Below are 22,975 nucleotides of genomic sequence, written 5' to 3' on the forward strand. Positions count from 1 at the left end.
CCTCTAGCAAGGTGACATTCTTATTGAGTGTTTGAAATCCTTTAACAAGGTCACTTCTAACAAAGTGAAGATCCTAACAGATCTGAGGGAAATCCCTTAACCAGGTCACATCTAGCAATGTGTTTGTAATCTTTAACAGGATTTGCTTTTAACCGAGCATACTCTAGAAGAGTATATTTCTTAGTGGGTCCGAAATCCCACAGTGGTTTTTCCCTATTTGGGTTTCCACGTTAAATCTGGTGTTATGAGGTTTATATTGTTCATATGCTTTTGAGTTTGCATGTTTGACAGTTTTGGTTATATGACTGATATATATGTTACCGAGGTTGAATCTAATGTTTTTTATGGATGATTAAGTTTGTATGATTCACCCCCCCTCTCATCTTGTTGGCTATTGGATCTGTACTTATTTTAAGTATCAGAACTATCAATTGGTATCAGAGCTTTGGACTCTGGAAGGAAAGTTTAAAGGCACTTGAGTTAAAGATCCAAATATGTATAAGAGGGATGCACCGAAGCTGAATAAGTCAAGTTTCTGTACATGGCAGGAAAGGATGAAGCTACATCTATCAGGAATTGTAGAATATGCTGTCTACTATCTAGAGAATGATTTTGTTGCACTGAGCACCTATCCATTGACTATGGAAGAAATAAGGGCAAAGCAAGAACATATTCAAGCAATGATTGAAATAACATCTGCATTAACTGATTCAGAGTTTAATGATCTAGAAGGCTGCAATGATGCAAAGGCAATGTGGACTAAGTTCATATCTATATATGGAGGAGATGAACATGTTCAAAGAGAAAAAGTGGATAGTTTAAGAAGACAACTTGAATCTATGAGGATGAATGAAGGTGAGAACATAACTCAGTACAGTACAAGACTAAAGGAGATTGTAAATCAAATCAAAGGAGCAGGAGGGACTATTGAAGAAAAGGATGTAACAAGTAAGTTTTTAAGAACCCTTCTACCTGCCTATGCAATCCGAGTCTCTGCAATTAATGAATTGAGGTCTATACCTAATATGCCAGTTTCTTTAGATGCTACTATTGGTAAGCTACATGCATTTGAGTTAAGTAACTTTGATAACAGTGGGTCATTGGTAAATAAAGTTGAATCTGCATTCAGTTCTTTTCATATTGATGAAACTAATGATTACAATGATAGAAAGTATAAGTACTCTGAAGGGAATCACAGTGGAGCAAGTGAAAGATTTCACAAAAACATGGAGGAGGTACACAAACTGTATGAGGAAATCAAACAACAAGAAGAGTTTGAAGCACTATTAGCCAGAAGGCTATCGAGAGGAAAAGGTAAGTATAAAGGAAAGCTACCTTTAAAATGTTTCAATTGTGATAAGATAGGACATATGGCTTCTAACTATCCTAACAAAGAATCTAGTGAAAAGAGAGATTACTGAGATGACAGACAGAAAGATAATCATTACAGAGGACACCGAGACTTTAGGAGAAGAGATAAAAAGACATGCCTAATAGCTGATGAGGAATCTAATGATGATAAATCATATGAAACTGATACAGAGGAAGTTGTTTATGTGGCTATTAAAGATGGATCAGATGAAGAAAGGTATGAAGAAAAAGCTTTAATATCTCATATAAATACTAATGATTCTTGGATCATAGATAGTGGTTGCTCACATCATATGATAGGTGATAAACACAAGTTTATTAAATTAGATGATTATGATGGAGGCTATGTAAGATTTGGTAATGATGCACCATGTCCGGTAAGAGGTAAAGGATCCATAACACTTCTTGACAATGCTAAATGTAATGATGTTTATTGGATTGAAGGTTTGAAATACAATTTGTTGAGTGTAGCACAGCTAAACAACACAGGTTACCGAATAGAGTTTGAAAAAGGAATTGTCAAAGTTCATGACAAGCATGGAAAGTTAGCTGCTACTAGGACACAAACAAGAGGTAATACATTTCATCTTGACTCAACTCAGAATAAATGTCTATATGCAAGAATAGATGATACCTGGTTATGGCATAAAAGGTTTTGTCATGTGAATTTTGATAATCTGATCAAAATAAGTAAGAAGCACTGAGTAAGAGGTCTATCGAGTCTTGAAAAACCTGAGAATGCTATGTGCCGAGGATGCCAGATGGGTAAGATGACAAGATCAAGCTTTACAAGTAAGTCCTACACTTCTAAGGGAATTTTAGATCTTGTGCATACTGATCTTTGTGGTCCTATGAAAATTCAGAGTTATTATGGTGATAAATATTTCATATTATTTGTGGATGATTACTCAAGGATGATGTCAGTAATGTTTTTAAAAGAAAAATCAAAAGCTTTTCAAATGTTTAAATGGTACAAGGCTAGAGTTGAAAATGAAACAAGAAGACAACTGAAATGTCTCAGATCAGATAGAGGAGGAGAGTTTACATGTGATGAGTTCAACTTATTTTGCAATGATCATGGTATAAAAAGACAAGTCTCTGCACCGAGAACTCCATAGCAGAATGGGATAGCTGAGAGAAGGAACAGATCTATTGTGGATTGTGCCAGAACCTTGATGATTGAAAAGAAAGTTCCACAAACATTTTGGAGAGAAGCAATAAGCACAGCTGTTTACACCTTGAATTGAGTTCAATTGAAGAAAGGTACTTTGAAGACACCTTATGAAATCTGGTATGACAAGAAAGCTAATGTAAGTTATTTTAAAATCTTTGGGAGTAGATGCTATGTTCATAAAGATGATAGAAATGACAAGTTTGATCAAAAAAGTGAAGAAGGAATGTTTCTAGGTTATTCTTCTAGAAGCAAAGCATTTAAATGTCTGATCAAATCATCTAACAAAATAGTAGAAAGTGTAAATGTGAAAATTGATGAATTTGTAGAAAGAAATGATGAAGGAAACTCCAAAGAACCAGAAGATTATGAAGGATTTGTCTATGTGCAACCGAGAAGTCCTACCGAGATAACTGTTGAAGAAAATGAAGAAAATATCCAGTTACCGAGTGATGAAGAAGATCATACAGAGCCTACCGAACCTGTATTAGCCAAGTATGCCAAAAGACATCATGCACCAAGTCAGATTATAGGAGATAAGGATGATCTAGTGGTGACAAGGAACAAACTGAGATAGAACACATGTTTGATATTTGAATTTGAACCGAGAATAGTTAAAGAGGCATTTAACAGTGAAGATTGGATAAATGCTATGACAGAAGAGATTGATCAAATCAAGAAGAATGACACATGACCATTGGTCCCAAGACCGAAGGACAAAAATGTAATCGGTACAAATTGGATCTTCAGAAACAAGCTAAATGAAAAGGGTGAGGTCATTTGGAATAAAGCAAGACTAGTTTGCAAAGGTTATGCCCAAGAAGAAGGAATTGATTATGGTGAGGCTTTTTCACCTGTGGCAAAAATTGAAGGAGTAAGAACATTGTTGGCATATGCTGCTTACAAGAATTTCAAGGTATATCAAATGGATGTCAAATCTGCATTTCTGAATGGTATATTAGAAGAAGAAGTTTTCATTGAACAACCTGAAGGATTTGTTGAAGGAGAAAATAATGATTAAGTATGTAAATTGAACAAAGCTTTATATGGTCTGAAACAAGCACTTAGAGCATGGTATGAGAGATTGCACTCATATTTGATCAAAATTGGCTGTATAAGAACAAGTGAAAATAACAATATGTACATGAAGAATGATGAAAATGGAATACTGATCTCAGCCATATTTGTTGATGATATTATCTTTAGTGGAAATGACTCTCTATGCAAGAACTTTGGAAATGAAATGAGTAAAGAATTTGAGATGTCATTAATCGGTGAGATAAAATATTTTATAGGTCTACAGATACTGCAAATGAAAGATGAGATTTTCATTACCCAATCCAAGTATATAAAGGAAATCTTGAAGAAATTTGGAATGGAGGATTCAAAACCAGTAAGTACTCCTATGACTACCAACTGTAAACTATCAAAGAATGTTGAATCTGCATCTGTTGATGAGACACTTTACCGATCTATGATTGGAAAGTTGCAATATGTTGTTCACAGTAGGCCAGATATAGCACATGCAGTAGGTATTGTTGCAAGATTTTTTGCAAATCCTAAGGAAACACATATGACGGCAATCAAAAGAATTTTCAAATACTTAAAAGGCACTGAAGATTATGGTTTGGTATATCAGAAAGGAAATGAGTTTGATTTAAAAGTTTATACTGATGCTGATTGGGCAGGCAACATTGATGACAGGAAAAGCACAAGTGGAGGAGCTTTCTTTTTAGGAGAAAGACTAGTGAGTTGGCTTAGCAAGAAACAAGGATGTGTTTCACAGTCAACAACATAAGCTGAATATGTTGCCACAACACTGAATTGCACCAATATAGAATGGATCAAACAACTGTTGGAAGGTATAAATGAGCAAGTTACCGAGCCAATAACTATAGTCTGTGATAACACTAGTGCCATTAACATTTCAAAGAATCCTGTTATGCACTCTAAGACAAAGCACATCTCTATCAAATATCATTATCTTAGAGAAGAAGTTCAAGAGAAGAAAGTGGTGTTGGAATATGTTAGTACAAAGGAGCAAATAGCAGATATCTTCACCAAGCCACTGCCAAAAGACACTCTTGAATATCTCAGAAGTCAGTTAGGGGTCCTACCCCTATCTTCCATTCACTAACTGAGTTCAGTGAAAGCATCAATTCGATGACTCTACAGAATATCTTTTAGGAGTTGATGCCGATTTACACACTTTAGGAGGTTTTCTAAAGGTGTGCAGGAAACAATAAACAGGGAACACGAATTGAAGACAAATGCTTTGACCGAGACTGATTTGATACATAAACAACATGGAATTCACTTTTCAGAGGAAGAAATTATGTTTTTAGTTCTTTACTTTTTGGCATTGTTGTCAAAGGGGGAGAAGACCAATATAAGGGAGAAGACCTATCAGACCAATATAGGGGAGAGTACCTATGAAAGGGGGAGAATACATAAGAAGAGCAGACTACAGATTGGAAAGAAGACTGAGAAAACAGGAGAAGTCTAATGTATGGGGGAGAGCATTTCAGCATTTTAGAATTTCACAACAATCTGAATCCGACTCAATAAAGTAAAATCAATTGGTTTTGCCATCAATGCCAAAGGGGGAGATTGTTGGCATTATAACAGACAAGAAGAAGGTTGGCATTCCAACTACAATGAGAGATTGTTGGCATTTCAATAAGGATATTGAGAAGGTTGTTGATGACTATGGATATAACTGATTAAGGATGATTACTGTCTTAATATTATTATTTTGTCATTGATGTCAAGAAATTGATTTTCTAATTCAAGTATGATGTTGCCATATCTTAAGAAGTATGATTTGATGAGTATAAAGATGTTGGTAAAAGACACAGAAAGAATATGATGAATAAGTGGATAAGTTATTCAATGGGCAACTATTACCGAGATAGACAATGATGAGATCATGATGTTTAGATTGTTTTGATATCCTTCATATGCTATTGTTTGAAAGGTTAATACTATACTATGTTACCAAGCAAAGAACCTAGTCGGTAAACCCTAAGGAACCTAGTCGGTAAACCCTAAGGTTATCCCTATCGGTTAATGAAGGCAGAATGTCTACCGAGTGAAGTTTAGTATTTACCGAGTTACAACCGAGCTATAACAGAATGCATTAAATGTTTACATGTGATATTTAATGAAGGAAGTTGATGAGCTAGAGCAAATTAAATGATTGGTAAGCCGTGTATGAAGATTGTTAAAGAATCTATGGTAAAGAAAGATCGGCAGGAAGATCTACAACTCAGATTGAACCACAATACCTTAACACAAGTTCCAAGGTGAAAATGCAAGTTCCAAGGGGGGGTAAAACATTTTCAGATTGAAGGATACATTGAACCTGGACAAGATTGAAGATCTGATGGCTATGATTGATCATGGGAAATGTGATCAAGGAGATTAAGCAGTTGGAAGATTGTTTATAAATAGGAAACTGTTGATAAACAATGTATGCAGGCAAGTGTATGCACAGGGATGCTACATAGTGATTACCGAGCACAGAAGCTTGAAGACCTGTTTTGATAACAGAGTATAGAGCCCAGCAGAGGGACAATATAAGTCCTATTAATTGATTATATTGAGCAAATAAGAATTTTCTTCAACATTTTTAGATGTGAAGTTGCAGACATATTTTTATTACTGTTATTTTGAGAAGTAGCAGAAAATCTCTTAACTGAGTGGACTTAACAGTCTTATTTGTAAAAACCTCTAGCAAGGTGACATTCTTATTGAGTGTTTGAAATCCATTTAAAAAGGTCACTTCTAACAAAGTGAAGATCCTAACAGATCTGAGGAAAATCCCTTAACCGGGTCACATCTAGCAATGTGTTTGTAATCTTTAACAAGATTTGCTTTTAACCGAGCATACTCTAGAAGAGTATATTTCTTAGTGGGTCCGAAATCCCATAGTGGTTTTTTCCTATTTGGGTTTCCACGTTAAATCTGGTATTATGAGGTTTATATTGTTCATATGCTTTTGATTTTGCATGTTTGACAGTTTTGGTTATATGACTGATATATATGTTACCGAGGTTGAATCTGATGTTTTTATGGATGATTAAGTTTGTATGATTCACTCCCCCCTCTCATCTTGTTGGCTATTGGATCTGTACTTATATTAAGTATCAGAACTATCATGAGGGTCTACGGAGATCGTTTGATATTTTTAAGAAAGACGTCATGAGTTCCCTGCACATTGACTTCATCAAGTCTGCAGTGCTGACAAAGCCAGTTGGTCATCTTTGACCATTAATATTTCTTCACTCGGGATTCATCTTGAAAACCGCTTGGTAGAGTTCATGTTTGTATATCAGAGTACACGCCTGTAAATTTGAAAGTCCAAAAAGGTGTTTTGACCAGTTTGAAAATTACATCTTTGCGATGAAATGCAAAAATGTGGCGTAGGCGCCTGAAAGTCGCGAAACTCAGTTTAACGATCAGAAAATGGTGTGGATCGATTCCAGAGGTATGTTTAAGGTTCGTGAGGCATTTCAAAGGTCAGTTGCATGAAAATGATCTTTTTTTTAGTCGGACCCACTTTGGGGCTCGACCTGGCTCATGCCCTTGCATTGATTTTATGGCGAAAATGGTTTTAAATTCATGGCAATGTATACCAATGTCAGCTCGAGTTCCATTGGCAACTTGGTTTGAGTGAAGATTTAAAATTTTTGATGCATGTCATCAAGTGCAAAAAGTGAAAAGCATGTCTAAGACATGGAAACTTCCAAACAAGGATTTGGCCTGTGTAATGTTTTTTTTTGCTAGGGCAATGTTGAAAAGGAAATAAACATTTGAAATGCCCAATTTAACAGAGCAGGAGGAATGGCATAATTTCACAAAACTTCAAGGCAATTGTAAATTGCAGATGGTGGCATTGAAATATTTTTAAGAGTTTCAACAAATACCATTAAGAAAATGCATTGGCAGGTAAAAATATTTTTAATCTCCTCCTTGCCTGCGTGTGGGTGAGGCTGTAGGTGAGAAAAGCTTTTAAACTTTCAAACAAATGCAATTGGCAAAATTCTCCTTGACTGCCATACATTGAATTTGAAAAGGCATATGAAACTTTCAAAAAGAAAATGCAATCTGCAGTCTTTTCCAGATTTGCACCATAAAGAAAGGGGGCCATTTAAACTTTCCAAACAGATGCAAATGGCATGCTAATTGCCAGCCATATTCTCTCCTCCTCTACGTGGTGTTTGGAGGGGCATTTATTAAACTCCAACAACAAATTTCTATTAGCAGGCATTAAGCCAAATCCAATAGAGTGTGGCACGTAGTGTTTTAAAGAGGCAGCAAAAGGTTTTTTAAATAGCAATCAGCAGGTGTAAAGCTTGGTTCAACGCCCAGCCAGCATCCTCCTTTGCCTGTAAAAATATAAAGGAGCATTTAAAATTGCAGCTAATGCAATTAACAGGCTTAAAGAAAATTCCAACCCAATGTTGTTTGTGGTTTGAAAGGGCATAGAAAAATTTAAAACAAATGCCAAAATCTCCAACAAATCCCATTTGGTGTGAAAAATGAGAAGGGAATTAAAATCTTTTAAAGCAAAGGTAAGTGGCAGGTGCATAATCCCAATCTCCTCCCACGCAGCAAGAAGAAAGGCATTCAAAATTTTAAAGCAAATGCTATTGGCAGCCATTAAAACACTAGAAAATCTTCAAAAATGCAGTCCCAGGTAAAAGATATTAATCCCACATTGACTGGGCAGGGGAAAATTTTAATGTTTAAAAGTAAAGCTCCACACTACCAAAGTGTCAAATCCTTGAAGGTTTTTGATGCATGGTGCTGGTTGGGCACCCAATGGACCCCATGCACACAAGCGCAAATCCTAAGGCGACCGAAGAGATAGCTAGTGACCAAGTGGACCCCACGTATGCACGGATCCCAAGGTAGGTGGGTTTTGTAGAGAAAGAATGGATTAACGAGTGAGTAGGTTCATCATGATCTGGTGTTGTTTTGCAAGCCAAAGATGCTCAAAAGATAGCCTTCGTGAAATGGTGAAATGTTAAAGATTGTGCAAGTTGAGGAGATCAGACGGTCGGCATTGTTTCGCTATCCAAAGTTTCTCACCCATTAACCATCAGGAAATGGCGAAAGGTGATATGGTAGGTCCAGTGGCAGGTGAGCTTGCAAGTTCCGCTGAGGTGGCGATGACGTGGTGGTCCATGAGGCAGTCCAGTGGCAGACAAGTGGCAAAACTGTTGAGGTGGCGATGAGGTGTTATCCCAGTGGAGCATGGGTGAATCACAAGCTGCCATGTGGCAGGACGCAGGGCCAAAATTAGGCGAAAGTTTAAAGTTAAATCTATAGTTGAGACTATAGTGGAAAATTCAAAAAATTTAAATGATGGGTTTGCATCCGAGATTAATTCACATGAGGGGTATTTTTTACCCAAATATAGAAGTATTATATATCATCGTAAAGCTCTCAAGACAAGAAATTCAATTAGGTAGTTTGTTTTAACAAACATGAGATATTTTTGAGAGAAGTTTCCACGAGAAGAAAATGAGATATTTTTGCAATTAGGGAAAAAGGGACACTTGGCGACTTCTGATGCATTCTGGTCTTTTCCCCCCTCCTTCATATTCTCATTTCTTCTCAATTGCAAGGGTTCCATAAATTTGGAAAAATGCTCCATATTTTCATGGTTTCCAATTCTGAGTTTTCTTCAAGATTGTACAGGGCAATGTCCTTTTCCAGAGAATAGAGTATGATTCATGCTATACGTGTTTCTAATTGCAGGTTCTTGTGTATGTAAGGCATGGACAAATTCACACAGAATTTGTCTCTGAAGTGTACTTTCATTTTATTCAAATCTGTTTCTTAAGGAGGATCAAGTTTGTCATGAGCAACTGTGTCTGTGAGCGTAATGCTTATTTGTAGGTAATCTTCAAGGAACATTTTAAACTCTGTGAGAAAACATTAATAAAATAAGTTTCATGTTTCTGGATCTGATATTTTCTATGGATAAGCTTAGTAATGCATTTATGCATGAATATTTTGTTGTCACTATTTTGACTATTGGGTGATTTTGTTCTCTAATCCGTTATAATCTGCAAAAAATTGTGCTTTGTACTTCATTTTTGCCTCTGAGGGTTTTGGTTTAAGGGTTTAAGGTTTTGCAATTTACCCTTTTCTATCTGAAGTCTATGCTTTCTATTTCTGTGTTGCTTTTTCCACTTTAGTGGAAGGGTCACTCCACCATGAAAAGAGGTCCCCCCCTTTTTACATTTATCCTAGGTAGGTCCTTAAATATGTTTTATTTTTATGCCTTCCCCTAAGTTTTATTTCTTTGTCGGGTTTCCTAAAGATCGTGCAGGTTCTAGTTGATCTGACGGTGCGTGTTGATTCATGAAGGGAAGATGTGTGGAACTTACCCTTCGCGAAATGGCGAAAAGGTGGCGGGCTTGGGTAAAGTGGTCACAAGGAAGTTTAATGGACGATCATCTCCCAGAAGATCTAACGGACCGCATTGTTTCACAACCCAAAGATGTGTGAGCCTTATCCTTCATGAAGTAGTGAAGGGATGATGGACCCGGGCAGGTGAGTTAAAGAATGAAGTTAAAGATTGAGCATCTTGCTCAAGATCCGATGGTTTGTGTTGATTCGCGAAGTAAAGTTGCTAGAGACTTATCTTTCGCAAAGTAGCAAAAGCCTGGCGGGCCCCAAAATATAGGCAAATCCTTCAGTTAAAAACCAATCATCTCCAAGAAGATCTAATGGTCAGCGCTATTTCGCCTGGCAAAGGTGTCTGAAGTTTACCTTTCGAGAAGTGGCGAAATGGTAGTGGGCCTAGTGAAAGGTTTGTTTGAAGGGTAAAGGGGGTGCATCTTGAGATAGATCCAATGGTCCACATTATTTTGCTAGGCGAAATAGCATGAGGTTTATCCTTCAAGAAGCAACGAAAGGATGGTGGGTCCGATAGATAGATAGTTCCTGGTTTTTAAAGACTGACCAACTTGGAATTGATCGAACGACCTATGTTGATTCGCAGTCAAAAGCCACATAAAATTTACCTTTCGCGAAGTGGCGAAAGGAGTTGGCGGTTACATGGCAGATGATGTGGCAGAACAGTTGGATGCCTGGCTAAGGTGAAAGGTAATTTGCCAGACACACATGGCTCCAAAGGATCGTGAAGGGCCCACTTTGATTGAGCGGTGATGGTGATGAAATTCATGGCCAAAGTAAAACACGTGGCAATTAAGATGTGGAGTCCGATGGAGTTCTTGGATGAATGGGTGGCTGACACGTAAGAGCTATTTGCCAGAAATCAATAAGGCAAGTGGGTTCCATGTAGAGGGCCCACTCTGAAGGTTAAGGGATGTTAAAGGCCACACATCTCAAAAATGATCCAATAATAAGCGTTATTTTGCAGCCCAAAGATGCAGGTTTTTTAACCTTTGCGAAGTAGCGAAAACCTTTAGCGGTGACAGCTGTGTGCGGTTAGTGAAAAAGACTAGCGGTCACCGTAAAGAGTAAAGATAGGGCGGATGGTAGAAGATCCAATGGCCAATGCTATTTCACATGAAAGAGATGCGTGAGGTTTATCCTTCGTGAAGCAGTGAAAGGAAGGTGGGGCCCATTTTTAAGCAGGATGACCTAGGTAAGGTAAGAGACGTTCATGTTCTTCAGGATCTGATAGACGATGTTGTTTCACATGGCGAAGATGCGAGGTTTTTAATCTTCGCAAAACAACAAAAAGCTGAGACACTGAGAATTTATTTCTGGTCTGTTGGAGCCTTTTTTCAAATTCAATTGCGAATTGATTGCCGAAGCATGCAGATTAATGCTTCAATTCATTGCTCTATTGCCGTATTAAGCTTCACATCAACTAAATTATAACGTCATTTCAAAGAGTTTTGCAGAGGAACCATTGCACAGAGTGAGTTTCTTCAGGCAACAAGTAAGTTCTACACATTATTTAAAAGTTACAATTCGAATTGGTATCATTGGGTGTTGTCTTGAAAATCGGATTCTCTTTAACATCCTTAAAATAATATCATTGAACTCAGTACAGAAGAGACATCAAAGATAACGAAATTCTCAAGACAACATATGACAAGGTTTGATTAAACCTTCTACACTTCGGACTTACTCAGAGCCCAGGTGGGTATACCTTTGTGAATTGAATTCACACTTTCAAACATAAACCCATAGCAAACCAGTCCAAAAAACTAGTGGATCTATTCACCTTGAAATTAACTGAAAACAAAAGAATGGAAATTATACTTAAATTTAGCATTTCGATCAACAAAACATGCAATAAACAACTTTGATCAATACCAGTTCCTTATCTAAGGTCACAGAGTCATCTAAACTCAGATAATACTTCTCAAACAAAATATCTTTATGCACCCCATTGGCTTGGTTTCTATTAATCCTTGTATATGCCTGACACGTATAAGAATTTATGCATTCCAAATTAAACTATGATCATCAAGATTCAAAGTCTCTTCCAAAGAGTTTATTGGTACAAGTGATCCCCGCATCTTTAATTTCCCTCCTAAAGAGAAAAGCTAGCGAACACTTCTACTGAAAATTGCCTTACAATCCCATTCAAACAAAATAACCCTCGATTATTCAGAATGAAAACAGTAAACAAATTGTAAACACACTTGAAGATGACACAAAGGTTTACTCAAAACCGATGGTCTGTATATTGATATTAAGTTCAGAAAAATATTACAAGAAGTTTTTGAATATTCTCCATTAGACTCAGAAAAGCTCAGATAAATTTTCTGCAGCGTTTTCTTACAATTCTTTTGTGATCCTCCTTCCTCTAGTCCTAGTATCCATTTATAACAACATGGATGCACAAAGCTTCAAACTTTTCGAGGAGAATTTGTTACAATCATTTCTTTCAAAACAAAGAGGTTACAAGTTTTTTACAAAAACAGTTACAAGCTCTTTTCAGCCTCTGCAGTTTCTTCAACAGGCTGTTCGGTTGCAACCTCTTCTACCTTTTCAGGGGTGCTCTCCAACTGTTTCGGATCATGGGTGGCATATTTGGTTGTCCACTCATCATACACATCTTCTGTCGGCCATGAGAAATTAATCACTTTATCCTTAGTCTTGGTCAACCTTTTCCAAGAGTTTCTCAATTTATTGACTTCTGAATTGAGAAAACCATAATGTGACTTAATTTTCTCTATTTCTTGTATTGTCAAAACAAAGAAAGAAGCATCAGCTAGATCAATAATTCCCTTAATTCTTGCCGACAGCTTGGCTTCTACCTCCTTAAGCCATATTTGTTTGTCCTTCAGCTGATCTGGGCTAGCAAAAACTCCTAGGAGCAACTCAAAAACTTGATCAGCATATTCCTTTTTGCACAAATTAACTTTCCTATCAACATTATCCACCTCTGCTGCTAATTGTACTAAATCTTTAGTGATGTTAGAGGTGGATCTAATGATAGGATTGGCCCTTGCTTCATCACAAGATACACACATAAACTCTAAATCTCGCTCCCTAGGCCTCTATTTGTCAAAAATAGGTGTTAAAATGGCCTTCTCCCCTGAGCTCATTCCATATATCAGCAATTTTACCTACATTGTTGTAGAGCAATGAGGCATTCATTGTATCTGCAAAACTAGAAATTGTAGCCCTTACTCTCTCCTCATACTTCTTTGCATAGAAGGCCTGAGCCTGTTTTAAGTTTTCTAATTCTTGAGGAGTAATTTCAACCATTTGAGAGCTGGAGGGTGCTGGAGATGGTGGAAACTCAATGATAGGGCTAGTAGGTGGAGGTCTTGTAGGAGAAGAGGAAATCATTAGTGTTGAAGGCTCACTTTGATGGTATTGTCCAGTCAACTGGCTCTGCAGCTTAGCAATGATGCTATCCTTACCTCTTACCTCCTCCTTAGCACTGTTATAGGCCTTCAAAATTGTTTCCAGCTTGACTTGGAGGATCTCTTTCTCTTTGGCTTCCTTTTCTACTACTGCAACACTAAATTTTGTAGTCTCTAGTACAGTGCTAGCAGCTTCCACTACCCCTGTACTCTGCACTCTTTTCACTATCATCCCACCAAGGTAACTTGACCCTAGGGTGTCTTTACTTTTCTTACTCTCATTTCTCTTGAGAGACCACATGATGAGTGCAGCATTATCCTTACTGAAAGTAATTCCCTCCATGGGTTTGGTCTCTTTCCTCACACATCCAGTACCAGGGCATCTGCTATATCCCACTCGGGTAAAATAAGCACTCCAGCTTGTGCCACCATATCTCTCCCTTGCTCAGGGGTGATGGTTTTGAACTCTTCCATCATCTCTTTCTTTATTTCCTCTTCTACTAGGGCAGGATCTTTATTAGGCTGCTCAGCCTTTCTCTTTTCACATCTAGCATTATATTTATCTATGTTCTGTTTCCATATAAACTGCATAAATGCTTCTGATGTGACAAAATTGTTGTCAGCCAAGAAGGCATTACTTGCCTTCTTTATCTCAGGATCCCACTCCTGGCCTTTGAGTTCAGTGGTGGTAATGTCCATTTCAGCAGCAAGGGGTTCTTCTGGCATTCCTTCTTCCACTTCATCATAAGTGTAGGCAATTTCCCCTAGACTGCCTAACTGTAGGAGTTGCTAAGCTACTACTTGCTCATCTCCTATATGGACAGGGTATTGGGATGGGGAATACAAAGGTGCATCCGATTGTACTTCTTTCTCTACCCTTTGCTTCTTTGGGCTCTCTTGAATGTCAATGACATCTTGTATCTTCCTCTTTCCTTTAGAGGTAGAGGGCTCCCTTGTTGTAGGCATCAACACACTATAACTAGATTTCTTGTGCAGTGTATAATCACTAGGAGGGATTGCTTTGCTAGAAGCTGACCTACTTAGGATCATTCTCGCCTTTTCAGGGTTGCTTTTGATTACAGCTTCCCTCTTCTCCTTCAGGGTTTGCATCACATCTTCAAAGCAAACAATTAAAAACTTTATTTTCTTCTCTAGAGGGAAAAAGCTAGACAATGGGTCATAGCTGGCATCAAACTGATGCACAAAATCTAAGGCTTTCTTATAAGCCACCCATTTCTCTTTCCTTAGCTCCTACTCATCTAGATCAAACTCATTTCTGATGAGGTCTTTAGGAAACTGAAATTGATGAGGCCTACCTCTGCATGCTGCTTTCTTTCTAAACATGCCATTGAAGAAGTCTTCTAGATCAACACACCTAGACACTGCAGTGGACAAATGATAAGGCTTGAGAAAATCCTCAAAGCAATTCCAACCTCCCTTTCTTATTACAAATTGGTGGGCTATGGTAGCTGTAGGGAAAATAGTCCCTTTACCCTTACCTGTCAACTCCGCCTCTTGTACACCACCAATTTGTCTAAGGATCTCTGCAATTCCCACTTTGAGAGGGACCTGCTAAGGTAGCAAGAATGGGGTGCCTCTAAAACCAAACACTCTGAAAACTGTCAAGACTGGATACAAATAAATGTCACCCCAATTGTGAACAATTTTTATGTTCTCTACGAATTCTTTTGGTCTTATGAATTCCAAAAGAACCTTGGGGATTCTTGGGTTCTCTGAGCAGAGGAGAGTCTTGATCTTGGATGCAAAGTATTTGTCAAACTTCAAGAAACTAGCATCCTCTCTATCCCATGACAACACAGTACTCCATAATTGTACCGACATTTTTTCTCCTTCTTTTTCCTTGACAAGGTCCAGTCCACTGGCAAAGTAATCACCACCTTTGAAAAGAAATAGATGCATCAGGAGTGAGTACCATCCGAAAGGCCTATCCACCTTTCCATTCTTTATTCCTATTAACCCTCCAGCTATAGCATCAACAATGAAAGAAGCATAATCAAATGTAATTGCAAGAGAAGGATTCAAAATCTGAGCAATCATTAACAGGTAATGATTTGGCATGTTTGCTTCAGCATCTTCTCCCAAAACTTGGCAAAGTGCCCAGTACATTCCTTTAGCCCTAAGGGTGAACATGCTCAATGAAAAGGGCTCTTGTGTGTTGGGTCCTACAATTGTCAACCCACCTATCTTCACAAAAAACTCCTTGAGAGGCCCGTTCTTGAGATGACTCCTCTATGCACTATAAATTTGAGCTAATGATTTGAAATTTATGGGTTCTAGAAAATTGGTAAACTCATTAAGCCCAAAAGCATTCCTGAATTCTTCAACATTAATCTCAATAAGGGTTTTTCCATTTATATCCTGAATGCTTCTTGTGATTGGATCATAGTTGAGCGCAATTTGGGTCAACAAATCTATGTCCATAAATACCCCTGGGACTACCAATTTCCCAACATCTAATTCTCAAATACTGTTTTGCGGGGCCGGAGAATTTCTCATTCCAAATCCAATCTTAAATAACCCCAACCCAGACAATCCAACCTGTGGGTCTCTCAACCAGTTACCCTTGTCATACAGTCCTTCTCCTATCTTTAAACGGGGAGCTCTAGGCACTAATTCTTTTGCCTTCGATGCCTGATTAGTTGACAACGTCAACTGTTCAAGAAAATCATCACAGACACTCCTTTCTGAATAATTGACTTTGCCAGAAAATTCTCTTTTAGGAGCCATTTTTAAAAAAAAATGTAAGAAATGAATACCGCTCCTAGACACTTCTGTGACGAATCAATATCTTATCTGAAGCACACCACATAAGAATTGCTACACAAGAGTACGAGAAAACCTGTTCTTAACTTGAAGGAATTCGCTCTGCAATTGAACTGACTTGCTCTTTTCCTGAAGAAGATAGCTCTGCATCCGCTCCTCTGCAAAAATTCTTTAAAAGATATCTTCACCCGGTTGATGGGAAATCAAATATTGTACTCAGGGTCTTAACTACAACATTGATTCCGCATGCTTCGACCGTCCCTTCAAAATTGAATTCATAGGAGAATTCGTATTTTTCGCTCCAACGGGTCACAACGTTCCTGCAAGTCTTTCATTTTGCTCTTTCGCAACTTCGCGAAGCATAATTATCGGGCAGCTTGGTCCTGCAAAATAGCGCTGACCGTCCGATCAAAAGAAACTTGATCGAGCATTATATTGACTAACAGCTTTGGCTCCGTGCTGGGTCCCGCTTCCCTATTGGCTACATGCTACCACATGGCGCCCAACCATTGGCCTTGAAATGTCTTTCACGTTCGACTTAACGCTGGCCGTGTGTCCTTTTCTTATACTGCTGGTTCCACCTTGGCGGGCCCACAGCTTTCTTCTAAGACCACGTGTCGCTGGACATGTTGCCATCCATCACGACACCTGGACAACTCTCGTTCACTTTCGCTATTTCGCAAGGTATAAAGCACGAGCATCTTACCCTTGCAAAATAGCGCGGGCCGTCAGATCATTTTTTAATTGATCGGCATTTAACCATCTAAAAAGGCTTCAGGAGGGGTGGGCCCTCTGATTCACTGGCATCCAATCACCTTCAGAGCTAACTTGTCGCTTTTTCATTTGCCGAGAGAAAGCACTGGGCTCCAGTTAAATCTTGACAGCTGTATCTGCCAGGTCATCTCCTAACTTGCGACCTGACTCACCTCTGGGTCCCGCCTTTTAACCTTTAATCCAGACCTGCTGACTGTTGTGACTTATGCCGGGTACCGCCATTTTACTTGCTCTCATCAACCAGCTAAACCGCCTAGGTGGCATGCCATGTCATTTTCACAACTTTGCTGGTTTTAAACTACGCGCAACTTCGCCTAGCGAAATAGTGAAAGTCGTAGATTCATCCGCGAGATGCGCACTAGTTACTGGGCCCGACAACTTTAGGAGGAATACACATAAGGCATAAATTTTTATGATTGATTAACATGACCACCTAGGCAAACGACAAGGGGGGACACTTCCTACGATCCCATGACCCATTACTTAAGTGAATAAAGTAACGAAAGAATAGAAACCAGAGGGTTTTAAACAAATATTAGAGGATCTAAAATCAAAAACCCCTAAACCCTTAAGGCCTAAAACAGAGCCAAAGCATTTGAAAATGTACCCTACTCAAAATTTCAACAAACCATAGCCAACCATGGGAAAAGAAAAGCCCATTTAATCAGTGATAACATTGGGTGCTTAAATTCTTAGAGGTCTATTTGAGTTTAAATTGAAATAGCTGTAATTCAAAGATGGCACCTCGAAGAGATTTCATAGGGAAGGTAAATTATCAGGATAGAGCTATAAGTGATGATTTCTTAGAACAATTAACCATGTCTACAAATGTCGCTGCTAAAATAAAAGACTTAGTATCCAAGGCCCCCTGTTTAAGAATTGGAGATGGTTTGTATGATAAAGGGAATTGGTTAAGGGATTCGAAGATAGGGATATCAGGTCTGAGACTCTTCAAAGTGGGATTTGGCCAAAGACATTCCTCTGCTCCAATGAACTGTAAATGGGAGTTAGATGTGGGAAAGCTCATAGTCCCTGGGGTTTTTATGGATGAGGATTTATTAACCCATATTGCAAATAACTATGACCTTGTTGCTAAATGTGTGAGAAATGTGAATGGGGGAGCTTTAATTGAGATAAATGATGATGAATTTAGGAAGGTGTTTAAACTCAGTGAGGTATCAAATTATGTAGAGCCAATCAATTTTGATACACTTGCATAGGTCTACGATGTGTAGAAAGATCACCTCAGGAGTGACCCTTTGAAAGAGTTTTTTGTCATAGGAGGATTAACTATTGTAGGCCCTAGTACCATGGAACCTTTCTCTCTAAATCTTTTCACTCTGAGGGCTAAAGGGATGTATTGGTCACTTTGTTAGATTTTTGGGGAAGATGCTGAAACCACTATGCCAACTCACTATATGCTAATGATAGCATAGATTTTGAACCCCTCTCTGGTAGTAACTTTTGATTTTGCACCTCATCTCACTGATACAATTCATGCAGGGCTGATAGGGATAAAAAAATGGTAAGGTAGACAAACCTTTTGGGTGCTACTTGTGTCGACTTGAATTTCATCCTTAGAATGTTACCTGCAATAAGTTAGTTTCACAAAATACAAATAGAAATACATACAAGAAATCTAAATTCAACCAATGAAACCACATGAAATATATATGAAATAAAATACTAATATTACCTTCATGGCTTATGTCTCATTATGTCCTAACTCCACTGTTCTTGGTTGTAGATGGTGTGCTCTCAGACAATGCACTGATGGCTTCCAAGATGGCATATGAAGAATGGACTGATAACTTGTAGTTAACTGATACTGTGATATGCAATACTACATGATTATGCTAAAATGCTATTTGCTATTACTATTTTCTATTTGCTTCAAAAACTCATGGATGCATATGATTGATTTGAAGACTAACTCTCTCTCAACTGAAGCTCTTGATTTTATAGACTTTGAGAGGATTAGATGATGTGGCTTAGATCAACAGTCATGATCAGATCTATAGATTTGGATGGTTGTAAGCAAATATGAAGGTTGAGAGAAAGGGGGAAGGAGAAGACAAGTGTCACTCATCTCACCTTGACTGGGTTTCTGACTGAGAGAATCTAGGAATGGTTGGAGGAAATTTAGGCATGATAGGACAAGTGGACTCAAGTCCTTCCTAAGATGTAGGGGGTGTTGGAGAGAATATAGGAAATGGTTATGAAATATGTGTACGTACACAATATTCATTAAAATTTGGAAGTTGAAGATAAATGATAAATTAATATTTAAGAAATATTAATTTCCTTAGCCACATGTTTGATGAGTTGGCAAAGGGAAGATGAAGTGGAGATGGAGGGTGAGTTGGAAAAGGGATTAAATAATTTTGAGAATTATTTAATATTTGAGATTATAGGATAGGAGAATAACCATTAAATATTAGATATTTAACTGTTTGAAGGAGATAATTAAATATTAGATATTTAATTAACTTGGTTAAAAGGATAATTAAATATTAGATATTTAATTAATTATAAGAATAGGATAAATGAATGAATTAATAAAATATTAATTAATAGAAAGACACGAAAATAAATTAAATAAATTAATCTTTTCAAATTAACTATTTAATAGAAGAATAATCATTAAATAAATATAAAATATTTATTTAATTGCTCATAGCCAATTTTTATGTGTATATATTTTGCCCCTCTTTGAAATGATGTGAAGACAACATTGTTTCAAAGATTAAATCAAGTCTCGATAATGCGCCTGATAGAGATAAAAATCCTAATTGTGTGCCCCCTCAGGAGATTAATCGTGAAATTGTTGAAAAATTCTTGTTTGAACGATTGATCTTATGATAATTGAGAAAAATTTAATCAATTAAATTCATTTGAAAAAAACAAATTAAATTGCCCCATTTGAAATTAATTACTCTTCAAATAGTAAATATAAAATTAACCAAGGCTAATTTTAATTTCATTGTTATCCTTGTCAGCTTGTGGAGAAAATATTTTTGTTGAGGTGGCAAAATGGTGATTCCCATGGAGAATCATTGATTTGAGCGTGTTCGACGTTATCAATGACCTATCGAGCATGGATATCTGGTAGGTATCTTATCCCAAACTTTGTTTTCAAGTTTGCGTTCAAATTTTCATGTTTTCCATGCATTTTTGAATTTTCAAATTTTTTTCAATTTGTTCGACGTTAGATTAGCGCTTTTGCAATTTGTTTTAGCGCAAATGCAATTAGGTTTAGTGCAAATGCATAGATTAGTGCATATGTCTATTTTGTTAGTGCATATGTTAAAGTTGTTAGCGCAAATGCATTGTTTGTTAATGCTTTTGCTCAAAAAAGTAGCTTGTTTGCATGGGTTAGCACGTATGCTTGTAGATTTAGCACATTTGTTCAAAAAGATAGCGCATATGCTCTAGTTTAGTGCAACTACCTTTAGATTTAGCGCAAATGCTCAATAGGATAGTGCTTTTGCTCAAATTTGATGTTTTTGATAAGTGCAAAGGTTAAAAATCACTTTGATGATTAGATTTAACATTTTTAATACGCATTGATGATGAAATAGGGTCTTGATTGAGTGATTGCGTGATTGATAGATCGATAGATAGCTTTGATTGTTGGATTGATAGATTTGATTAGCTGGATTGATAGATTGGATTGCTTTGATTAGCGTGATTGATAGATTGGATTGCTTTGATTAGCTTGATTGATAGATTGGATTGCTTTGATTAGCTTGATTGATAGAGTAGCTCTAAGAAACCGATTTAGTTTCTGATGTAAGAGCTTATCAGAGTTTTGAGTGAACTCAGTGATTGATAAAAACTATGATTTTTAGGTTTTAAAATGGTTTGATAGCGTAAGTTGCTTCAATTTGATTTGATAGATAGATAGATGATGATTTAATTTGATTTGATAGATAGATAGCATAGATTGCTTTAGTTTGTTTTGATAGATAGATAGATGATGATTCAGTTTTGATGATTGATTGATTTGTCTTGACAAAATAAGAGAAACTTAATGTTCTCCAGTGTCGGGAGAAATTACCGGCAGTGCGTCATTTAGTTCTAGAGTTGACACAGGCTCAGATTAGACATATAGATGCCTGTGGTTTACGTCATTTGTTGTATATGCCTGAGATTACGCATAATAAAGGATTATTGAGGGCATTGGCCGAGAGATGGCACAACGAGCATAACACTTTCCACCTGCCAACGGGTGAGATTAGTGTGACTCTTGAGGATCTGTACAGGATTATGTATATCCTAGTGACTGGTGAGCTAGTGCAGTATGATTTTCAGGATCGTGTTGGTACAAAGGCTTGCAGAGTCGTGTTTGCTGATGAGAGCATCGGTAGAGGAGAGATCCGATGGGTAGATATGATGATGTATTGCGAGGCTCTTCCTATTATTCTTTCTAGTCTGATTGGAGGATTTATATGTCCTGATAGGAGATCATGAGGTTTTTCGATTGGATGGGGTGAGATCCTCTTGAGTATGATGTAGCATCGCACTCGATATGCTTGGGGTGTTTGCATGCTGGCACATTTATATCATGATCTTCACCAGGTAGTGTATGATGAGAGTGCGAGTTTATCTATAGGATGCACTTTATTGCAGATGTGGTGCTGGGAGCACATTGCTATTACTTGGCCTATCAATCACAAAGTTCATGGAGAGAGGCAGCCATATGTGTATTTCTATGCAGGTATCCTTACTCAACATAAGTTGGGTAAGATGGAGTATTGGCATTGGGTGCTAGATTCATTGGATAGCATTACTTAGAGACCATATCTTGATTGTGAGCCATGGATGGATGATGCACATACATTACCATTTATTATGCAGAGTAGATATCTCATTGGTTGGACTCCTTACATTGTTGAGCGATAGTTGATTGGTCACATATTGAGATAGTTTGGTATCATCTAGCCTATGCCTACTGGTGTGACGATATAAGCTCAGCGGTACAGAGATAGGCAAGATTCGGGACCTTCTTTGTCATTTGAGATTGCTTGTGCAGAGTTTGTTGCTACTCCGAGAGTGGCTTATGATATGAGATTGCACATTCTTGATCCTGGGGTTACTGCAAATTATGCACAATATATATTAGCTCATCCATTTCCTCGCATTATTGATCTAGCAGATCCTCTTCCCAGCTCAGGAGATAAGGATGATGATTCAGATGATCCACTTTCTAGGAGATGGAGATGGAGACGAGAGCTCAGAGCTTCTCATGAGGCTAGGGGAGGTGGAGATGAGGGTGGGGATGGAGGTGGTGGTGGTAGGAGACCTGGATGGAGGGGAGGTCGACTGAGAGTTTGTGGAGGACCGTTTGGACCAGTTGGCAAGATTGAGAGAGTACGTCCTATGGGTGGGAGAGATGTTGGATGGATTGGGAGGGAGCATGGTAGGGTAGGTATGAGATCACCGAGAGGGTTTCCATTGACAGGAGGCAGGGTGACTAGACTGGATGGGGGTTGCGGGAGAGGCATTGATTTTGGATAGATTCAGCCAGATCCTAGGGTTATTGTAGCGCATGGTGGAGATGATGAGGATCCTGAGGATCATGTTCCCCTGATTAGACGATGGGTTTGGAAAGACCAATCATTGACATCTCAAATTCGTTCTACATCTCTTTTGCAAATTCTTTACATAAACCATCCTCTTCCTCCAAATATGATGTTGTTTGAATGCACTCGTACTGGCAGTAAACTGAGAGGGGGAGCAGGAATCAGTTTACTAATAATAACAACAATCAATTCAATTATAAACCTTATACCAGAGCACAAATCAATGAAGAATATAACATGAAAGAACAACACACATAATACCAATATTTTGACGTGGAAAACCTGGAAAGGGAAAAACCATGGTGGGAAACCCTACCCACAATCATATGAATACTTTGCAGTAGTATTATGAATAATTACAATGGGGTCTGCACTTGCAGAAGGGCAAACAACCTAGAGTGTACTGCTTATCATAAAAGGAAAGTCTCACTGACTTATAAAATCATCGCAGTACAATCCAGAAAATAATGAACTAT

The sequence above is a fragment of the Cryptomeria japonica genome, chromosome 5 (assembly GCF_030272615.1).
Source record: "Cryptomeria japonica chromosome 5, Sugi_1.0, whole genome shotgun sequence".
Classification (NCBI taxonomy): domain Eukaryota; kingdom Viridiplantae; phylum Streptophyta; class Pinopsida; order Cupressales; family Cupressaceae; genus Cryptomeria; species Cryptomeria japonica.